Source organism: Agelaius tricolor, unplaced genomic scaffold, assembly GCF_023055355.1.
Source record: "Agelaius tricolor isolate 1412-34295 unplaced genomic scaffold, bAgeTri1.0.p SCAF_10, whole genome shotgun sequence".
Classification (NCBI taxonomy): domain Eukaryota; kingdom Metazoa; phylum Chordata; class Aves; order Passeriformes; family Icteridae; genus Agelaius; species Agelaius tricolor.
Window position 1 is genome coordinate 9,506,131 of NW_027269270.1, and position 21,272 is coordinate 9,527,402.

The window sequence follows — 21,272 nt, forward strand, 5'->3', positions numbered from 1 at the left end:
TAGGATATAATACATTCCCTTCTAACAGAACATCAGGACTATGGATTTCAACAAATTGGATTTGATATTCAAGACACTTTTGAGCAATGCAGTAGTATAGGAAAACCAATATGATTTCTCATTGGTACCTTTGTAAAGGCAGAGTGGTAATAATAATAAGAAGCATCATCATCATCAAACTTCTAACTTCTCTCTTGATGCTCTCAGGATTTTCCTGCATCAACCCGATTCCCACTCCAGCTGAGCAACTTCGCAAATTTCTAAACACTGTTATTCAAGATTCACCAGTTCTGATATCCTCAGTAATAATATCAAAGTTCAGGTGCCCTATCCATTGAAGTTAGCATGACCTGAATGGCATTAGATTTCCCCTTCAACAGTGGTTGTTTCATACTTTACGAGTAAATCAGATGGTACTTAGTACATAATCCTGGTGGAAGAAAAAACTAAAGACAGATGGATGTGGCTCCCAACAGGCAGCAGTTTGAAAACATGGCACCAAATACATCAATGGTCCCAGTCTGCTCTCTGACGGAGAGTCAGAGTGCAGAGTGGGAGTGCCTGAACATGCATATCCACATCTTTCTTTCACTACAGCCATGCAATCTCCTCTCTCCCCATTTTCTAGTTCACCCAAACCACACAGTTGCCTTCTTTGCTTCTTTACAAGTCTCATCTTCCCTCTCTCCGCTCCATCTGTCCTTCTTCCAGACTTCAACTGCTGACCCCATGCCCTGTTCAGTGCCTTCCCCTTCCTGCTCCCTGGCTTCCTTTGTGTCCTTTCAGCAATTCTGTCTTTATCATGCTGATCTCCCCTCCGCAGCAGAGTGCTACAAAGCCTTCCCCAGCTCCTCCAGGGGCACCACTCTTTAAAGCAATCCGTTCTCATCGCCAGGCTCTCTCTTTATCAAATGCCTCTTGAGTGTTTGTTTCACCTGCCTGAATTGATAGGTGCAGACCAATGTCCAAATTTGATTTCTGGAAAGATTAATAATGAGGACTTTTTTTTATAATGTGCGTGGGTGTACATTACAACAGACACTCACAATTATGAAGCTGTCTCAGGCCCCACTGTCTCCTGGTGTTCCAGGTAGCCCAGTTAACAGAGCCTTTCTGTTTGGCTGGGAGGTACATGTCTTTTCTTTCTGCTCTGAAGCTGGCTTCAGGCTGGGTACTTGCCCTGCACACTGCAAGCTCACTTGGCTGTTGGCTGAAGCAAAACTCAGTTTAGCTGGGAGAACTCACACAGAGATCCCTGAGCTCATGGTGCTCCTGCACTGAGCAAGCTGCAAACAGGCTCTGCAGAATATCTGAAGATTAATCTCATTAAGGCCTTAAAGACCATCTCCTTTATTTTCCAACTTCCAGAAGCAAAAAAACCACTTGTCTGTTAACAACTGCTGAACTACTTTAACATTGGGCTGATACAAGTTAAAGCAAGGGCTGAGGCCACATGATACAGGAAAGTTTCTCATGAAAAAAGCTGGAGGTAATCCATCTCCTCCTAAGTGAAAGCTGAGAATAGGTGGTAAATATACAAGCATCTCTCTCCTTTACTCACAGCTCAAAGCATCCAGTTGCCTGCATTCCTGCTCATCCTGGCATCATGCCTTCTCCATGTGCATCTCCAATGACCCTGCTTCCAAGAATGCTGTACAAACTGACCTACTGTTCATGCACTCATTTTTAGGAGTATTTTCATGAAAAATCAGAGAATAGAGGCTACATGAATGAATACTTCCAATCATTCACCCGCACCATATTTTAATTTTCTTGCCTTAATCACTCCTTTTGGCTGTCTGGCACATGTCTTAGCACAACAGAGACTGGGGAAGGCTGAGGTGAATCCCCCCTCACTTACAGCTTACCTCAGAGGCTGAAAGGACTTTTCTGTATCAGAGCACATAAGATCAGCACTTCTGTCTAGTCCATTCACCAGAACAAACAAGGGTATGCCTCACACCCAAAACCCCACTTGGGTATCTGTGGCAGAAAGCACAACAGTGACAGAGGTGACAGACCTCCCTGGTATGTGCTTGTTTGCTGACTCTGCTAGTGTCTGTCTGCTCTTCCCTGTGCATGAACCCCCAAGCCTGGCCCTTCCCACCAATTCAATGATCAGCTCCATCTTCATTTTCAGTCTCTATTTTTATTTTCCTCTTGCTCTTTCTGCCAATCAGGACACTGTTTGGTTACTTAATAAACTTATTATTTCAATTTTTTAGCAGAGTTTGTATCCTGTTATGGATTTGTTTAATAACATTACCTGCATTTGCAGGAGGGCCAGTTAACTTCTCAAGGCATTGCCTCACTACAGATCTGCCAAGCAACATGAAGCAAAAGCAGGAAACTGAATACAGGGATTCTGGATTCTTTTCACAAAACCAAGGGCTGGCTTTTCTCCAGGGAATACAATGTCTCCACCTGTCCCTTCTGCCACTTGGACCTACAGCCGGGCTCTGCAGGGAGGAGCTCTGAGTGAAGAAGCCCTGCTAACAGAAGGTTGGTAATGGCACAGCTCCTTAAAGCAGACCCAGCTTCAGGATCTAAACCCTGGACAGGATTAATTACCCAGCAAACAGCTTGTTAGAAGCTGTGTTGGCACACAGATAAGGAGAACTGTAATGGAATCTGCCAATTAACCAGCCGATGGTGCTGAACTAAATGTGACCCCATCGTTAATTGTGGTTGTTTCTCAGCAGTTTTCTCATCACATTGGGTGCTCAGGAAAGGGGAGAGAAAGAGGGCTTATCCAGGTGCTTAATTTATTTCTGCTCACAAACAGGAATCATGGGATATAAACTTCATGACAATTACATGGCAGAGCTTTAAATCTTATTACATCTACTCTTCCTGAAAGAGAAAAGAGATGAAAGTCTTGGAAAAGCAGAAAATCCTCACACATTTCATAGAGTAAACAGCTGTCCAATATAATGAAGCCTTCTTAAAGTAGTTTACCTGAAGGTAAATTTTCTGTGTGAGTGGTGTGTGAGAGGAATTCCTCTCACTCTATCTTCCACATGGCCTGTGGCCCATCTGCACCGTGCAGAGCAGAACAGAGCCAGTGCTCTCAAAGAAAGCTGACATGAAAAGCTCAGGATGGCCTCGAGCTACAGCTGTGGATCTGGCTCCAGACTTCCCCTCAGTTCAGAGGTGTTTGAATCTCAGCCCCTTGCAGAGCTTTTCAGCCAGATGGAAGATCCAGGAATGACTTTCCTTAAAAGTTCAAGAGGGTTCAAGAGGTTTTGCTTTAAATCCATCTCTAGGGATGACCTAAAGCAGTCAGTGATGCAGAACAAAGGTCTATCTTCTTGTGGCTGCTTCCCTAAAGGAAATGCTTGGACAATTCTTTGTAAGGAATTAATCTCACATGCTCCTGAACAGCTAACTCCTCCCTGGAGTAGGACTGTATTGAAAGAGTGTCAGTCACAAGAACTAGCACATTAATTGCTAACTATGGCTTTGCTTCTTGGAGGATGTGGAGTCTGCACTGACCTAGCCACAGCTAGACCCCTAACATAGCCTCTGCTATTGCTGCCTTGGACTTTAGGTCTGTCTTCTTCTGCATCCAGTCTGGGCAGTAGCCAATGTAGCAACTTAGGGCAAAACACGGGAGAGGAACAGGATGGAAATCCCCCCAGTTTCTTGCAATATAGAGCAAAGAAACGCCTTGAGCTGGAGGTTGCATCCCAGTTTAGCATCCCTATTTAAACTACATTCATTTTTCCAAGCCCTTTGAACTCATTTATTAACATGTCACTGACTTGTGTCCTGTGGTAACCAGTTCCAGGTTTGTGCATGTGTTGATAAAAAAGCTGTTCTTTTTTCTTTCTTTTAAACTTTTTCAAGATAACTTTGTTCCTTGTCCCCTAGCTCCCATGCTGTGATAAATAGTGAATTATCATTCCTTATTCACATCTCTGTGCACATCACAACTTGACCGATCTCCAGTGTAGCCCCCTCAGCTGTCACTGTTTCAAGCTGAAGAGCTTCGTTACTGTCCCTTCATAGGGGAGTAATTTCTTACCTGTTGCCTCAGTGTTTGTCCCTCCAGACCAACAGCTCTTCAAAATGTCACCCTGTGGCTGCTCCCAGCTCTGTCCCTGCCTCTCATCCCCAGCAAAAGGCCCCTGTCACCCTGCAGCACTTCTGCCAGCACTGCCACACTTTCTCTCATTTCGCTAAGTCCTCTCTCAGGGAGCAACTGCAGGCAGCATTCAAGACACATATGTACCATGGATTTATACAGCAGTATAATGATGTTTTCTGTTTTGCTGCCAGTTCCTTTCCCGGCTGTTCCCTCCTCCCACCTCCAGTTTGACTGATGCTGCACAGTTTTCCTCCCCAGGATGGCTCCAAATCTCCCTTCTGGGTGGTAATAGCTAATAAATACTCATCCACTTATCATTGTTTTTCCCCACATTACTTCTACATACATCAACATGGAATTTCATCTGCCATCCTATCACCCACTCACTCTGTATCCTGCAGCTCTTTGTTCATTACAGCTTATTACAGCAATCTCATGGAAAAACAAGCTCATTATGGCCGAGAAACTCACGGCTTATTCCACGGACTGAGGGGCTGCCTGTGTTGGAGGTGGCGCTGACTGCTTGAATTTCTTCCCAGCTATTAACAGAGGGCCCAGTGTGCACTCCCATCCCCTACCCAGAGGGGTAGGACTGATTGAGGCTCCTTCATCAGCCAAAAGGGCAAAGGATCACATGCACAACACACCATTATTTCCCTACTGCTGGCAACTTTCTCCCTACAGACTGCTAATGGCAGTCACCTATCCACATCCCCCTCCAATGCTACCCTTTCCCAGCACCACAGCTTCTCAAGAGAGGGAGAGAGATCAGCTGAAGCAAGACCCTTCCCAGCACAGCTCAAACCTGCACATTAAGGATCCACATGGAGCAAGGAGAAGGGAGGTGCTCTGGGCAAGGCTATCAATATTTATCATAACAGAAAGGTAAAGAACAGCAGGAAAACCCGAACCCTTACTGCAGCAGCTACTTGGACCCATTAAAATGGAAGAGATCAGTGCCAAGGATGCTTTCTCCAGCTGTGTATGCCATGCAAAAGCACTTCCCCCAGACACTTGTATGTGGGGTAACCTGGGGAGCAGTGACCTCATATTACTTTTATAATTTTATGCTAACCACTATTTCTGGTTATAGCCTGTTATAACCACCTAAACTGTTCCTCTACTTTTTGGAACTCACAGCTGGCAAGCACATGGGCATATATAATCTCATTTTTTTTCAGGCTCCTTGTTATCTATGTTGCCTTTTTTTTGTCATTTTCTTCACCAATCAGCCTCTCCAGTCCTACAGTACTACATTTCAGAGCCTCCCCCTGTATCCTCATGGATTTATCTATACCTTTCGACTGTGATACAGCCCAGGACTGAAAGCAGTATATTTTGTTTGGGATGTCATCAGGCATTGAGAGGAACCAGTGCCTCCCTCAGCTGTGGTTTGATGCCTTTCCATACATAGATAAGAATCTTGTTGGCTACTTTTTTTTTCCTACCATAACACACTGTAGACTCACATGATTCAATTTGCTGTCTACTATCACACTCCCATCTCTTTTAGCAAAACAGCTTTTCAAGCCCCTCTTCCACTAAATCACTCTGGGCCAGCTGACTGAAATGGTGAATTGCATCAGTTAAAGACTTGGCCTTTTGTTTGGCATAAGTCTTTTTGAGGCTAACCAACCTTCATTCCAGGCCAAATCTCACTCCACTTCTTGCTCCAGTTGCTAATCTTTGCAGTTTCTGGGGCATTTTTCTCAAGGGAACAGTCATAACTCCCCATTCTGATATCATTTGTGCAATTCCACCCACAGAGCCCACAAGATGACTGAGTACCAAGCACCTCTAGAAACCTTTCCCCCTAGAATATTGCATTTCATTTCCATCTGTTTATACACCATCTGTACATAGTGTACTTCTACTCAGCAGTCCAAGTATGAGAATTGCTTTCCAGAATGACTGGAAATGTGGAGTTCAAACAAAGCCATACCTGACTTTCCACTTCTCTGCTTCTGGTTTCAGTGGTGGCCATGCCAGTGTGGAGGCAGATCCCACGAGTGTCACAGCAAGGTCTGTAAGAGCTGCTCCATAGCTCTTGTCCACCTCCATCACATGCTTTCCAGGTTTCACATTTCATCCAGTCTATAAAACAGGGCTAGTCCTACAAAGCCCTTCCAGAACTAGCTCTGCAGTGCATGTGCCTTTTTGCCAGATGCCCAAAATATTGCACAAGCGTTTCCAGGATTTAGACCCAGATAACAAAATTATCTCAGCCTACATCTCCTTACCAGCAGTGGGAGGCTTCAGGGAAGTGGGAGACTTGTCTCATTGTGTTGTTGACTGGCTCTTTGTTGCAATGAAACCCTGAGATTAGCTCAGTCGATTAGAGCATAGTGCTAATAACATCATGGTCAGTGTTTGATCCCCATATGGGCTGTTCACTTAAGAGTTGGACTTGATGATCCTTGTGGGTCCCTTCCAGAATATTATGTGATTCTGTGAAAGGATGAGATGTTATAAGGGTCTTTTACTTGCTCTTGGAGGAGTGCCATTCCCAGATGAAGTGAAGAGTTTGGTAGAGCCTCCTAGCCACACAATACAATGATCAGATGGAGAGCTGGCTGCAGTGTGAAAGAATAATGGGGGATGACAGAGGGGACAAGTTATCTAATCACCTTCTTTTCTTACCATGCTTGCCCTGAGAAACAAAGAGAATCCTTCCCAGCCCATACAGTAGCCAAAGATATGTTATCCCCTTTATATCAAAGAAACACCCCATCCTTCATACAAGCTCCAAAACGTTGTGTTCGTATTGTAAAACAGCTGCTGCAGATGTAATAAAGCATATTGGTTCTGGGACAGGCAGAGGAGTTAGAAGGATCAGCTACCTGTGCTGCTGGCAGGGCAGGGCTGAGAGGCCTGACAGGGTGCCTGCAGGCTCCTCCTCCTGAAAATGAAAGTTAATTGTACTGTGGTCACGGCTTGTGTGGCTCCTGGGGAGAATGTCACCTGGCTGTGCAATGAAAGACCTAACACAGGCAAAAATTATTTCTCTGGGTCTACTCTTTGTATTTTCAGAATGGCTAGGTTTAAAAGCAAGTAAAGAAATTGAAACACATGGGTTTGAAATGCTAAGCCTGACTCTGTGAACAACTTATTCCAAAATAAGGCAACACAAGTGGGGGAAAATGTGACTTTATGCAGTCATACATTTCCTGATCAGTTTTTAAGCTGTCAGGAGCTTTCTTGGTCTTTGCTGAGAGTTAGGGCCAGCAGGAATTGATCACATTAATTCCTGGGCTGCCAAAGTGACCACGTGAACTCCGCTAAACTGAGCGGCACCTTAGCTGTACTTGCTGGTAACTTCCAGAGCAAGTCAGCTGTATGGGTTTACCAAGGAATTCCAGAGATTCCTGTTTACGTTCCTGTTTATCATGCAAATCACCTTAACAATAATTAGCACAGATAAGACAGATAGTGTGGGACAATAGATTTCCTCCACAGATTTCCTTTATCTTCTGCAAAAGGTAAAAGGTCTGTGAGACTTTCACACCTCAGTCTACTTCAGTCTGTTCTCAATACCCATACAAAGACAGTGCACAATGTTACTGCTCTTTACAGCAGCTGTGGGAAGGCCCTGCAGTCTGTGCCATGAAGTTGTTTCAGGATCCAGGCTCCCACTTGGACTATGGCTCTACAGGAAAGCAGACCCAGCTGGAGGGAGCCCAGTGCCAGTTTAGTGTGAAGCACTATTTACCAGAAACACCTGAGATGTTGTTTGTCAGCTCGAATTTACCCCAAAAAAGAAAGAAAAAAATAAAAGAGGGAATTTTGTCCCTGTAGATTTGATGCTGGATCAGGTACTACACTATTTCCCAAACCTCCTCCTCCTTCCCTGCAGCTAACAGAGGCCAGTACCACGTGCTGTGCAATTTAACTTCCAAGGCAGAAAATCATTTGGGCTCCCTCCTGATGCAGACGCAAGTCGTGCAGCCTCGAGAGGCATTACCGAAGGTACAGCCATGCTCTTAAACTAAGCACCTGCCTGCTGTGCAGCTGCACTGGGCGGCTCCTTCCCCGGGCTCCCTAAAGTCCCCAACATGTGTGATTACTTGGTAGCAATGAAGGGCTTCATCCCCTTCACGATCTGGCTCCTGCCCCCAGGGGCTTAGCAGAACATATTTTAAAAACCCTCCTGGGAGCTCACTCAAGCTCTCTGTTTACACAGCAGATTGGTGGCTTCTCGTTTGAAGTCAGGATTTAAGCTGTTCTTTCTAATTACAGAGAGACTCTGAAACCTGAGAGATCTCTGCTGCTGAAGACTAAGCACAGAGAGAAAAAAACAACCCAGTTGCATAGGCAGAATAATGCTACATCCAAACCCTAGAGTTTGCTATAAACAGAAGGCCCCTGCAGCAAAATAGGACATATGCTGTTATTCGTCCCCTATAGTCTCTTTTCATCATGCTATTTTCTGTTCATCACCTCTGTTCCTTGCAAGTATCACCAGCACTCAAGGACATTTGTTCCACTTTGTCTACTACAGAGGATAAGGGATAGTGAAAATATCTAAATCCCAGTGAACTTCCCTAGACAGATGAATGAAAGCCAAAATGAGTCCTCTCCAAACTGATGGCTGCCATGGGATATAGCTACATTAATAGATTGATTATACACTGAAATTCATTTGAACTGATCAGTCACTAATGTTTCCATTAGGAGAATAAAAGAGAATATATTACCACCCCATTTCAGAAAGGCAGTTAGTTTTTAAATGATTCTTTTGTAACTCTTGTATTTCTAAGAGGCAGAAAGTTATGCCCCAGTGCCCCAGTTCCTGTGTGAGTGTTCCTTCACTCATCCTTGCAAGAAGGGCAGGGTGGAAGATTTGGGGCAAGGTGGGACAATGTTCACTCCCTCCCTCAAGAGCCCCTTGTCTCTGACCAGTGCAAGGCTTCAGCCCTTCATTACAGCATCCTGAACCTGCCTGGAGCTTCCAGACACTGCTATCAGCTGTGCTGAGATGGGACACTACGTCGATTCCTTTGCTGTCACTAGCAAGTGTGATGTTTTGGCAGTTGACAGAGGAGGCAGGAGGTGGAAGCAAGGTGAGAAAAGACTTTGGGAACTTTCCCAGCAGCACAAATCCACGGCTGATTGGTTCCCATTTCACCTTGGGAGTGTGAGCTAAGTGGGGGATACGTTAAATGGAAGGTAGAAAGTAACACGTTTGAGAAAAGCTGAAACACAGGGGTCTAATCACGTTCTGAAAGCAAGTCCAGTCCTTTCCTCACGGAGTCTCCTCAGCAGAAGAGAATTGCTCTCTGCTGCCTAAGGGCAGTGCTTGTCCCCTTGGCTCACTCTGCACTGAAAGACCAGCACTTCAGTAATCAGATTAAGAGCCTCAAACAACAGCTGTGTTTGTTCTCAGATTTAAAGGCAAAATAATTATAAATTATTGTTTTCCTGTAAATTAAAAGACTGTTTCCTCTTCTCCTGATTTCCAATTTGTTCCCTGAACAAATACATCACAGCATTAACTGCTTGGATCATACTGATCTGTGCAGGCTTCATAACACTTACAATCTCTTATCTGAAATTATTTAAGGGAAGGGGCTATAAATCCCTTTGAAAGTGAATTCCTTCCAGTGTTATCCACCATTCAAATGGATAGAGGTTGAATAATTGGACCTGATTAATTAAAAGCTGCAGGGCACCGGTGGGAAAGACTAATGTAGGTCTTCACTGAACACCCTCCCCCTACATTTCTGCATTATTTTAAAAGACACAACCCCCACTGCTCTGGCTTCATTTGCTCCAGACCAAGTGACACCAGAGCAGGATACCTGTGTGCTGTGCATGACATGTTCCTTTTGCCCTGCAGAACAAACGCAGCAATCACCCCACCACCATGGCAGCACACCGTTGTGGCAAGGGCTTCTCTAGTCAATCTGAGGGACTCCTTGCACATATAGCAAGTGATACATCTTAGATTCTTTGCCTCCTCAGAGCATCTATCCAAAAATCATTACATTAGCAGCCAAAAAAATTATGACAGGAACTTATGTTCAGTGTCCCATCCAGATCACGTGGTGGACACAGCTGCAATACCATCTTCCTGCCCACTGGTACGGCCTGAGAACGTCCCTGCTGCAGAGAAAACACCACTTAAGTGTAATGGTATTTATGTGGCTGAACCAAGACAAACCATGAATTAAGGTAACACATCTTGAAGGCAGTCTCCCAAAGCAGTTGTCAATAGAGCTACTGAGGATAAATGGGATTTGAGTGTAATCTGCGATGCTGAGGCAAGGCTAAGCTCACATCCTGGTTCTGCACACCAGGGGTGTGTGGAGCCTGATGGAATCAGCTCATGCAGAAACAGCTGCTTTCTAATTCTTTTCTTTTTAGGAGTGAGCTTTTCTGCTCTCTGAAACTGTAGATAAATTCTCATCGGCAACAACAATATCAACAATTAACACTGTAACACATTCAAATCCCTGGATCTTCTTGTGCTAAACAGGACTCTGCCTCTTCAGCATGTGGGTGGCTCAGTAGACTTGGCATAAACAATTGGCATTGGTGGGGTATCACAGTAGGGCATCATGTTGCTGCTCATCAACTATAGCAGCTTCCACTGTGTGCCACAGGAATAGGCAGGAAAGTGTCTCATTTCATCCAGTTTTTGTGTGTGATTGTATCAGCATTTTTCTGAGATGCAGTTAGTTGGGTTCTAGTAAAAAACTGTCACTCCACCTTTGAATAGATGATAGCAACATTTCACGTATCTCCAAAGAAAGAGACATTTGCCAGAGATTAAATCATAAACCCTGTCACCCTCCAGTTTTAAAGTGCATGAAGTAATAAACCCTGCATCTCTCTGGCAGTAAACAGCATGGCAATCAGCACAGAAAAGTCTCCCTGAAATACTTCTTGTAAATTAAATGACTGGGACCTTGCCTCAGTCTAAAAAGCATGACAGAAATAGACAAGAAGGACCAAAGGCTTTCCAGTGACTCTTTCCTAACCTTTGCACACAGTCCTTTTCCTACAGACATGGGAGTGGGAAGAAGAGCACTGAGTCCCTGCCATGGAAACTTTTTGCAGTGCTCTGTGCCCCAAGCAGAGGAGAAGAAGCCTCCTGTGAGCTACCAAGGGACCAAGACTGCTTTGATTTTGCTGAGGCAAATGTACTACCTTGATAGCTCCCACACTTGCTACAAGGGCTGCGCTGATTTTCCATGAATCAGATAAATCAACACCACCAAGATCTTAGCCCATTGCTTCCCTCTGCCCCTGGTTCTGACAGCCCAGCACAGGCACAGCTCATTTTGTTTCCCCTCACAGTGCACATGGGGTCCTGGATGGCATCTAGATCCTGTTTCCCCTGGTTTTCTTCTTTTCAGTGAGTGATCTTTTCTTTTTCTGCCTTTTATTTTTCTTGTATTTAAATCAGCCTGAACCCATGACAGGCTTCTTGCTTAACAGTGAATGACCACTGGATGTTTTTCCATGTTGCCTTGACATGAGCTACTAGATTTTGGTGGATGACTTCTTCTATCCTTATTATTTCTAAATCTCAGTACATTTGACAGCTGCTGAACATATTCCACATGCTTAATGGCTTCAGAGTAAGACAGAAGAGAAATTTCTAAATATGTGTTTAGAAGCCACCTGGAAAAAATGAGTAACTATTTTACAAACCAGTTTGAGTAAGTCCATAGATTTCTTTCACACTCAAAAATATGCAAAGAAATAAAAAGAATTAGCAGTTGTGATCACACTTATGAAGCAAATTCCAGAAGCTGGAAACAGACTTGCTGAGTTGAAGCAGAGCATGCACTCTTTGAGGGCTCTATATGTGATTTATAATATTTGTCTTTAACTGCAACAAATTTCAGCTCCTAAAATGGGTAGTTCCTGAGAACCCAAAGTCTAGCAGCAAACAGCTGGGCAGAAACAGCAGAAAAGCCTTCCTACAGTGTATGTCATGCAAATGAAGCAATTGAGAACTTTGAAAACCAGAAAAATACATCAGCAACATGGGGTGTCCTGCCAATGCCACTGACACATGGCATCTTAAACCCTTTGCCTTCAGATACAGTATTTGAGGCCCAGACCTGGGGTGCTGAGGGAGCTGAGAAAATAATCAGCAAGGCAAGGCTGGCTCCCAAACCTACCTCTGAGCAACTCTCAAGAAGGTAAGGATCAATTAGATGGATGGTGGGTGCCGTAGAGATCTGCTGCAGTCAGGAAGAGAGAAAGCTACAAGATTACAAGATGTAGTCTCAGCAGTAAAGTGCTCGTCAGTTAGAATGGTTTGCCCTCTCTTCTCATCGGTTACTCCCTGCTTTTAGTCCTGCTCCTGTTGCCCAGCTCACCCTTTCACAACCAGCCATAGCCCTTAGGCTACCTGCCAGCAGGCTATTCTTAATCACAAGGAGGTAAAGAGAAGGCACAAAGCCAGCCAGTCAGAGGCATATTAACCAAGCCTCACAGGCAGCAAGTCCCTTTCTGCCCCCTCTGAGTCCATTCAGGACATGGATTCTTGCTATGCAGAGAAAGACCTTCGGTATTTCAAAGCAGAAAAGGCATCTGTGCTTTCTTTTGTCTGGGGATTTAAGCACCAGTTACATGTTTGTCCCAAAAAATTTAGCCAACAAGAGCTTTAGTGAACAAAGAAACACAAGCCAACCTGGACTGGAATGAGGCTGGAAGGAAAGCAGATTGGGTTTCCACAGCAGTTATGTAGGAAGCCATCATTAGGTGCTGCAAAATGCTCTCAGAATTTCATGTTGGAGCTGAACTCGATATAATCAATGCCAGCTGTTCCATCAGTTTCAATAAGATACTTGTCAGGCCCTTTGAAAGCAAACCATAAATTGGCACCAGTTTTCCCTTTCTGAGAGCAGCTCATGCTCTTTTTCCCTTCTAATAACACAGGTTCTCATTTTCTGATGGATGTTGGGCTGATAGCAGAGTCCTGGTGGTAACTGGTCAGTTGGAAAACCTAACAAGAGACAAAACAGGAAAACCTGGCTTTCTACACTGATTACTCCCAAGTGAGTTGCTGAGACTCAGGGTTTCCAGCAGCTTACCCAGTGCTCAGCTTTCAAGAAAATGCAGCAGGTGCAATTCTCTCTGTCATGCTACAGCACTTGCAGTAACATCAGCAGTAGTAAAAATGAGAGGGGTGGTATCAGCAAAGTAACCAACCAAAACCAGTTGGTTTTGAGCATCCTTTCCTTAGGCTATCCTGTCTTTGTTACCTGTCATGGAGCCATCCTGGTTCTTGCTAAGTAAAGCAGGCTGCCTGGATGGTGCAGAGCTTCCTAGCCCTACACTCTGTTTAGTTTGCCTGCCAAGAGAGATGCCTGGTAGCAGAATCTGGGTTCAAACTGATGTGTATCCAGTGTGACTGGGGCTGAGAGGCTGGAGCAGTACAGCATGGGTGCACCAGGTCACCCAGGACACAGAGAGGTAAAAGCAACATTTTTTGCTCAAACTATAGAAGCACAGGAACAGATGCTCAGTCACACTCCAGTTCCCCTGTGGCACACAGAGTTGGAAATGTAGCCAGATCTCCACTCCTAGAGGAGAAATCTTTACAATTTCTGTAAGAAATCTTTAGGAGCAGCAGTGGCTCTAATACAGTGTTTGATTCAGGCAGGATGTGCTGTGGGGCTGAGGAGAAAGGATACCTGTAGTAGAAGAAATCACCTGAATCACCTCTGTAAAATCCAACTACTCTGGACTTTGCAGAACAGGTTTTTGGACCTGGCTGTGATAAGGAGTGGTTTGTAGAGTCATCCTGAGACTGTTAAATGACAGTAGGATTTAGCAAAATGCTACAAACAGAAGCTCTGCATGAGAAATCTGTGTTTCCAATTAGGACAAATGTTGAGGTCCTTCCCCAGGGCATTCTCCCTGTGATTCTCATAACAACTTTTGTGACTGCCTTTTCACAAAGACTCAGGGATTTAGGTACCTGCTCTATTACAGATACCTTAATTCCTATGACTTTGGAAAATCTTGACCACCATTGCAGTTCATACAGCACTGAAAAGCCAAAATTATACAGATGACTTAGTTACAGATACAAATGGTATTTAATGCTTTAGCCAGGCAGACTAGGCAGTCTAGGTTAGAAAGGCCTCTCAAGAAGACCCTCACACCTATTTACATCCATTCTGCACAGGTAAAAAGGCCTTATAATTTTTATGAAGGAGCTATTTCCTCTTAGAAGGCTCTGAGTCTCACGTTCCCAAGGGTTGTTTACCCAACACTGCTCACTGGTTTGGTCAGAAGGGTGCATGAAATAGATCAGCCTTCAAGCCAAGGCATTCCATAAGGTCAGAGTAGTCACAGGGATTTAATAATATAATTAAAAGCTAGTTTGCTTTTCAAAGCAGTTTTACCACTACTACTCCTAGTTTAGATGCCACTAACTCTTTTTTCTTAATATCTTAACATAAACAGGCCTTAAAATCCTTTTCCTACAAAGCTTTGTGCTGGTCCTGGGCTCTTTGCTTCCACAGGGTGTATGTCTGCTGCTGAACCTTGTGCCAGGGAAGGAGCACTAGGAAGAGCAGGCTTAGCAGAGTGCCAAGTGTCACAGCCCGAGAAGAAGCTGGTCACTGATAGGGATGAAGCAAGTCGGATGGGAGCTGGCAGGGCCCAGCTGCTGTGCCAGCTGCTGAACAAACCCTCTTCACTTCCCTTTGCTGGGCTGCCTCCCACACACTGTGCTGACAAGGGCTGCATTGCTACATCCAACACTTCATTCTGTGCTTTGAAAGTCCAGAGTAATTGAGTGACAAAGTCATTCTGCCTTGCATCTCAGCAAAGGGTTTTACTCTAAAGACCCTTTCATCTTCTGACCTTCTCCTCTCTGCCCTTCCTGAAGCCTGGCTAGCCCGAGGCCCAAAAGGGCACATGAAGGGGCAACTGAACCTTTCCAAAAGTACATCCTGTGCTCTCCTAGCCTGAGCTCTGCCAGTGCAGTTGGTACCTGGGGGAAGCATATGGCTGGGAACCACCAGCATACCCAGACTTCCTGAGAAGAAACTACCCCCTCCACAAATACAATGGCAAGAGCCCTCCTGTTCACAGCACTCCCATCAAAGCACAAACTCTTCTCATGCTCCACAAGCATGTCTGGATTACAACCCCGTCAACCAATGCTGTTCCCAAAGGCAAAAAATCTAGGGTCTTACAAAAACACTGCAAACACATGACCTGGCAAGGTCCCTACCCTTCCCTGCTTCCATATTGGACACAACATTAGACAAGCTTAGAATAAAAAGTGGAAATGGCAAGGATAATTATTTCAGGAAACACATAACTCTGGCTGCCCATACTGATGAGTGTTACATGAGTCAGTTGTCCAACTTCTTAGTTCTGATGAGGCAATTTCTTAGAAGCATTAAGAGTAATAAAAGTTTAAAAATAATTAAAAATATAGAACTGTCACAAAAAATTAGGGGAATGTAGTATGGTCCTTAGGTATACAACTCCCTGAATTTACTATTATTGCCAGTCTTGCTAGAACAGTAGACCAATCCCTCTTATACTGCTTTGGTTTCAAAAACTTTATCATTCACATCACCTCCACAGAACTCTCCCTGCAGTCTTGCCATCTCTTTTGACATATGCTCACATGGAAGGGAGACAAAAAGTAGGAGAATTTTGCAACCATCAGGATTTCCAGTGATGGATGCCCAAGTGTTTTTTCCTTAGAAGGCATGTGTTTTCCTTCCTAATCTGCCCAAGTATCCCCTCCTTTCTCTCATGATCCTGGACTCAGCAGTTCAGCAGAGAACAGTCCTGTGGTTGAACACACCAGAAGCAAAAACAAGCAGTTTCTGAGATATCCCCCAGCTGGGCTACTACTGACTAACTTTGTGGTGTTTTCCCTCCACATTGCACAGACAACCTCAGGAAGTGTTTTTTTGTTTGTTTGTGGTTTCATTTTAAAATGCCCTGTTACATTCTCATGCCAATATGTGAGATTCCTCTCTGCCTCCCTGAAATCCCCATGTCTTTTAAACTGATTTAAACCAGCCCAATCCACCCCATAGATGATCTGTCTTCCAAGGTAGTTCCATGTGTTCTGTGGCCTTTCCAGAGGAGGAGGGGGGACAGGCTGCCTGGGCAGAGCAGAGAAACACCTCAGGAGTAAAGGACAAGTGTTCCCTGTGCCTGTGAAGAGCTTACAGCTCTTTCACAAGGGAGGAAGGGGTGGTTGAGGCCATGTCTCTTCCTATGCTCAATACAGAAAGCAAGTGCTCTTCTACTGTTACAACCTGGGTCCTAAAAGGCAAGGCTGGACTCGCCCAGCCTCAGCTATTAGATGCAATTATGACATCAGCATAAACTCCAGAAATGCCTGCATTTCATGGAAGACATCATAGATTTTACCTTTGCAAATTTCTATGAAGAAAAATGTAAGTATAAATTGCAATATACCTTTATATTTATGTCTTATGCAGCACTATATTACTTGCCTAGTAGGTATGTATTCATAATACATATTGAATATCATACAATCATAAATATTAGAGATAGAGCTAACTAATGTATAGAAATTACTTTTCTCTTGCAAGGAAGCTAATTATTATCAGGTGAAATGCAAGGGCTCTTTTTACTAGCTTATACCATTCTGGAATGTGGATTTTAGTCTAAGAAATGATGGCAGGATCTGTTCTGAGGGTATAAGGCTACTTTGCTCCTCATACTTTATTCTGTGTAAGCATCCAAAAGAAGCCATCTGGTCCGAAAGATGGCTATGCTATCAATTATCTGTGAGGATGTATTTTCAAGGGAAATTATATCCTTTCAAGGTTTGGCTAGTTTGTTTAGACAAATTTACCAGTGGAGAATTTGCTTTTAGGTGCCTTAAGTGTGTAAAATTTCAAGACTGAATATTTGTGAAATAACAAAGTTTAAAAGGTCAAACAGGAAACTGAAAGGAAAGCTGGCTGTAGTCTGTATACTATCAATGGTGTACATTGTTCTGCCAGAAATCACTAACTGGGAGGTATTCAAACCCCTAGATAAGTATAGAGAGAATGCCACAAAGAAAGACATGTCCCCTGTTAAGTTCCTGAAGAGCAGAAGCCCACAGGGTAGGTGGGGAGACTAACAAAGGAAAAGTAGAAATAAGGATTCTGCTCCTATATGCACTGCTGGGAACTGCTCAAGGAGTTCAAGTGCTAGTACAGCCTCTGGGTGCAGTAGCCCAGGGACATTCTTCCCCAAAACATGGCCAACCTTGGCTCCAGCATCTACAGTCACAGCTCAATGATGTCAGGGAAAAGAGCATTGCACCTTCAATATTGACTGCTGATGTCTCATCTCTCCTATCTTCTTTTGGAAGACTGAGAAGCTGAGGCCCTCAGCACAAGCACAGCTGGCTCAGCTGGGCCAAGTAGCAGAAAAACTGAGAGTTTGAGATCAAGAGTCAACTTTGCATGTTCTCCAGGGTGCCATCCCTGCCTGTTGGAAATGCCCCATTAATCTCAATATATCACAAGTGAATATAGTGGTGACTCTCTGCATTTCTTAGTATAATAAATAAGGCCTCTTGGCCAGAAGGTAGAAGGATTCTTTTTTTTTCCTAAACTTTTTTTTTTTAACTTTTAGTAATTCTGATCTCTTTTTTGGTTGTTTAGTTTGTGGGATTTTTTTGTCATCATGCAGTACAGTCTTCAAAACACTGATAGCCAAATATTTCTGTTGAAATAAACAACCTGTTTTTTAGCAAATACCTGCAATCTCACACTCTACACATCTACAGCACTCCATGAAAACTAACTGACACGACTGCCATCTTGTTCAACACCAGCTGGGAATAGTCAGCTGTAGCTCTGCACAAAGAATAGTGAAAATGAGGAGTAAATATCAGTTTTGAGAACTTAATAGAGCCAGGAAATTATTAACTACCTCTAATTAGTGATACATATTTATACCTGGAGCTACTAGCTACAGCTGCTTCTCATTCTCGTGTCCTGGAAGAACTATACTGCTGCCATCACCTTGGAGTGATGAGCACCAGCACAGTCCTGAGCAGCAGCACTGGAGCTTGACAAACCCTCTTAAACCGCCTGTTATCTCCTGGGAGTTTTGGTGAGCCCTTGCTGCAGAGCAAATACACATCTCTGTGTACTAACATCAACCATTCACTCCACCCAGATCTTGCAAGCACAAAGTTTAGGTTCTGCCTAAAGATCTCTTCCTCTGAACACAGTCACTTACCTAGCTCAGAATTATTCTCAGAATATGGAAGTACATGTGGTTTTAGGGCTCTGGACCAAAACCACTGCAGCCACCTAACTTAAGATGCTGATCTAACATGAATTTACATCTTCAAGCCTGAATTGTTTGAAGACTTACGGAGGTTTATCTTTGTGTGAGCAAGCTTTATGCTGGATCAGGTACTTTTGGTTCATGCCACTCTTCCTCTACATGAATAAGACATCACATTTCCAGAATAACTTAGGGAAACATCTATCACCAGTTCAGTTGGGTGGCATGGCTTATCTGGATCAAATGTCTGCTCTAACCTATGGAGAGACCAAACCATCAGCAGTAAAACCCACCATACTCCCACCTTCTGACCTAGCAATGTTCTAAGATATTGTTTCCAAATACTGAGGTGGTTCTTTTCCATGCCCATCCAGAGCCTGTCCTGTGAGTTTTACTGCCATTAGCTATTGCCACCAGCAGCCATCAAACACAGGTCTGGCCAGGTGATCAGCTTGAATGTGTTCCATCCACTGCCTCAATTGTCCATTCATTAACGATGTGCAGCATCTCTCACTCAAAGTCTTCAGTCAGTACATCAGATCTGGAGTGTATAGCACCCAGCACTGACCTTCACAACCTGATGAGATACAGCAGGCAGGAACTACAGTACTTTGCTCCTGGTCTGACACCAGTTCATAAGATCACCTTGGGAAAGCCATGTCACCCCTCCTTGCCTGAGTTTTCCCAGCTGTTAGATATGGATAATAATGTTCTTTGAAGTCTGTCCAAATCCTTTGATAAAGGTCAAAGATTTTAAAACATTATTCTTGACTGAACAGTCTTCAGGACATGAATTGCATCTTTGGCATGGGCAACCTCTAACACACCACAAGTGCTAACACTGCCCAAAGAGAAAACAACAAACTGCACCGGCTTATCACTACAGGCACTGGAAAAATACACGCTGGTTGCTGATACACTCTTGGATTTTGGCAAGTCTATGTGTTATTTCTGAACACAATCACAACTTGCTTTGAGTTCAAAGAATTGTTCAGCGCTGCTCAGGGTTATCTAGGAGGCAAGTCAACCTCCGGCTGTATTACCCTGTGTCCTTGGGAATATTCCTCTGGCTTGATCTGAAGCTGAGTGGATTGTGAAGACACACAGCTGGGTTTCTGGGCATCCTCTTGTACTACACATGCTCCAGTCAATGTATTTTACTTGCCAAGAGAGTTTTAATTTTCTTATTTAGAAGAATGAATTGTGGTAATGGGTGTCTACATTGGCAATGTGCAATCTTTTTGTTTGTTTGTTTTCTTCCCTTTGCTGAAAGGTCATATAATATTTGTACTAAGCAGTAATGACCAAAGGAGCATACACAGCTCTAACTCAGAACAGAGAGGGTCCTTCTTATGTCACTGCTGTCAACTTAGGACAAAAACTGCGATGAATAGGAAAAAATAAATAAATCTTTTGTTTTCAAAGCTAAATAGCCAAAAATGCAGCTAGAAAAGTTCCATAAAGGTTTAGCTTTCAGCAACACATAGCGGAAACAAAGCTCATTCCTCCTCTTGCTGTGCCCCCTGACCTCAGAGTTTTATATGTCACTGCCTAGAAGGCCTCTAGTCACGGCAGCCTCTGTGCATGGCTTTCCCAGGACTTTAAGGGTTTTCCTTGGGGGATGCTTGAGTGGGGGAAAAAAGGGTTTTAGCACCAGCCTTCGATTTAAAATAGCAGGGGGAGTTTACTGATTAATATTCATGAGAAGGGAACAGTCTGCTTTTTGTTACTGCAGTCGTTTCCCATGCAAGGTGGGTTGAGAGGGAGGAATACATTAAGGAACATATCCTACTGTCACAAGTAGCACCACCTTTAGAGATACAGAAATCAAGAGTCTGAGCAGAGCTCAGATGGTAAATATTTAACAGGGAAAGGACTTGCCTCCTCTTTCTGCCTGTATATATTAAACTCATTCTTTCATTTTAACAAGGGAACTGTGTTTTCCTGCTCTCTCAACCCCCACCCCTGCCCCTCACTTAAATTCTGGGACTAAGTGGATAGTTCACAACATGCTATAAATCCCCTCCACCAGTAAGCCAACTGAATGTATTTCCTTGTTTGGTTGTTTTCTAAAGTCATTGCTAGTCCTTCTCCAGTGGGAGCTGTGCATTCTATTCACTGAGGCACAAGGAAGAGCAGGCCAGGTTCCCTTGCACTTATACCAGAAAACTGGGATAACCTAGCTGAAATCCATGATTTTTACACCCATCTAAAATGGGCATATGAAGAAAGCACAAATGAAGAATAGTTTTTCAAACACAGATGCTGATTTTGTGGTGCCTCTGAATTGTGGGCATTCAGCTCAAAATGCTGCTTTTCATGTGCCAAAGCGCAGAGCATGGTCTTCGCCTTGACATCCTCAGTTCTTTTGCTGTCAACTCCACCAGCACCTGGGTTCAAGGATCCCAGAACCGAGAATGATTTCTGAAAAGTACAGTGAAGGGTTCAAAGCCTCCTCTATAAAGATAAGCAAGGACTTCTTATTTTCTGTGCTATCATGGGGAAAATACACCAGCTCATTTGGCAAAGTCAGCTTTATTTAATAACTCCTTAGAGACAGGAGATTGTGCTACACCTCCAGTTCTAACATCAAAAGTGGATTTGCACAGGAGCTGACAGACTTCTTTGGCAAGAAACTTGTATCTGTACTCATGACCCTATAATAGCAAGGCAGTAGCAAAGTAGCTGAGCATTACCATTTGACATTTTCTCTTGCACCGAGTGAAATAAACTGTCCTGGCACAGCCACACTTCAGCTGATGCAACCAGCACCAGACTGAGCACCAGAGCAGGGACCCTGCAGACAAGAATGAGCCCTGTGAGCTCATACATTTGAAAATGAGCTGATCATGAACAAACTATGGCAGTGCACAACTTAAATCACGTCTGGATAACAAGACAGCATCATCACCCTGACTGTAAC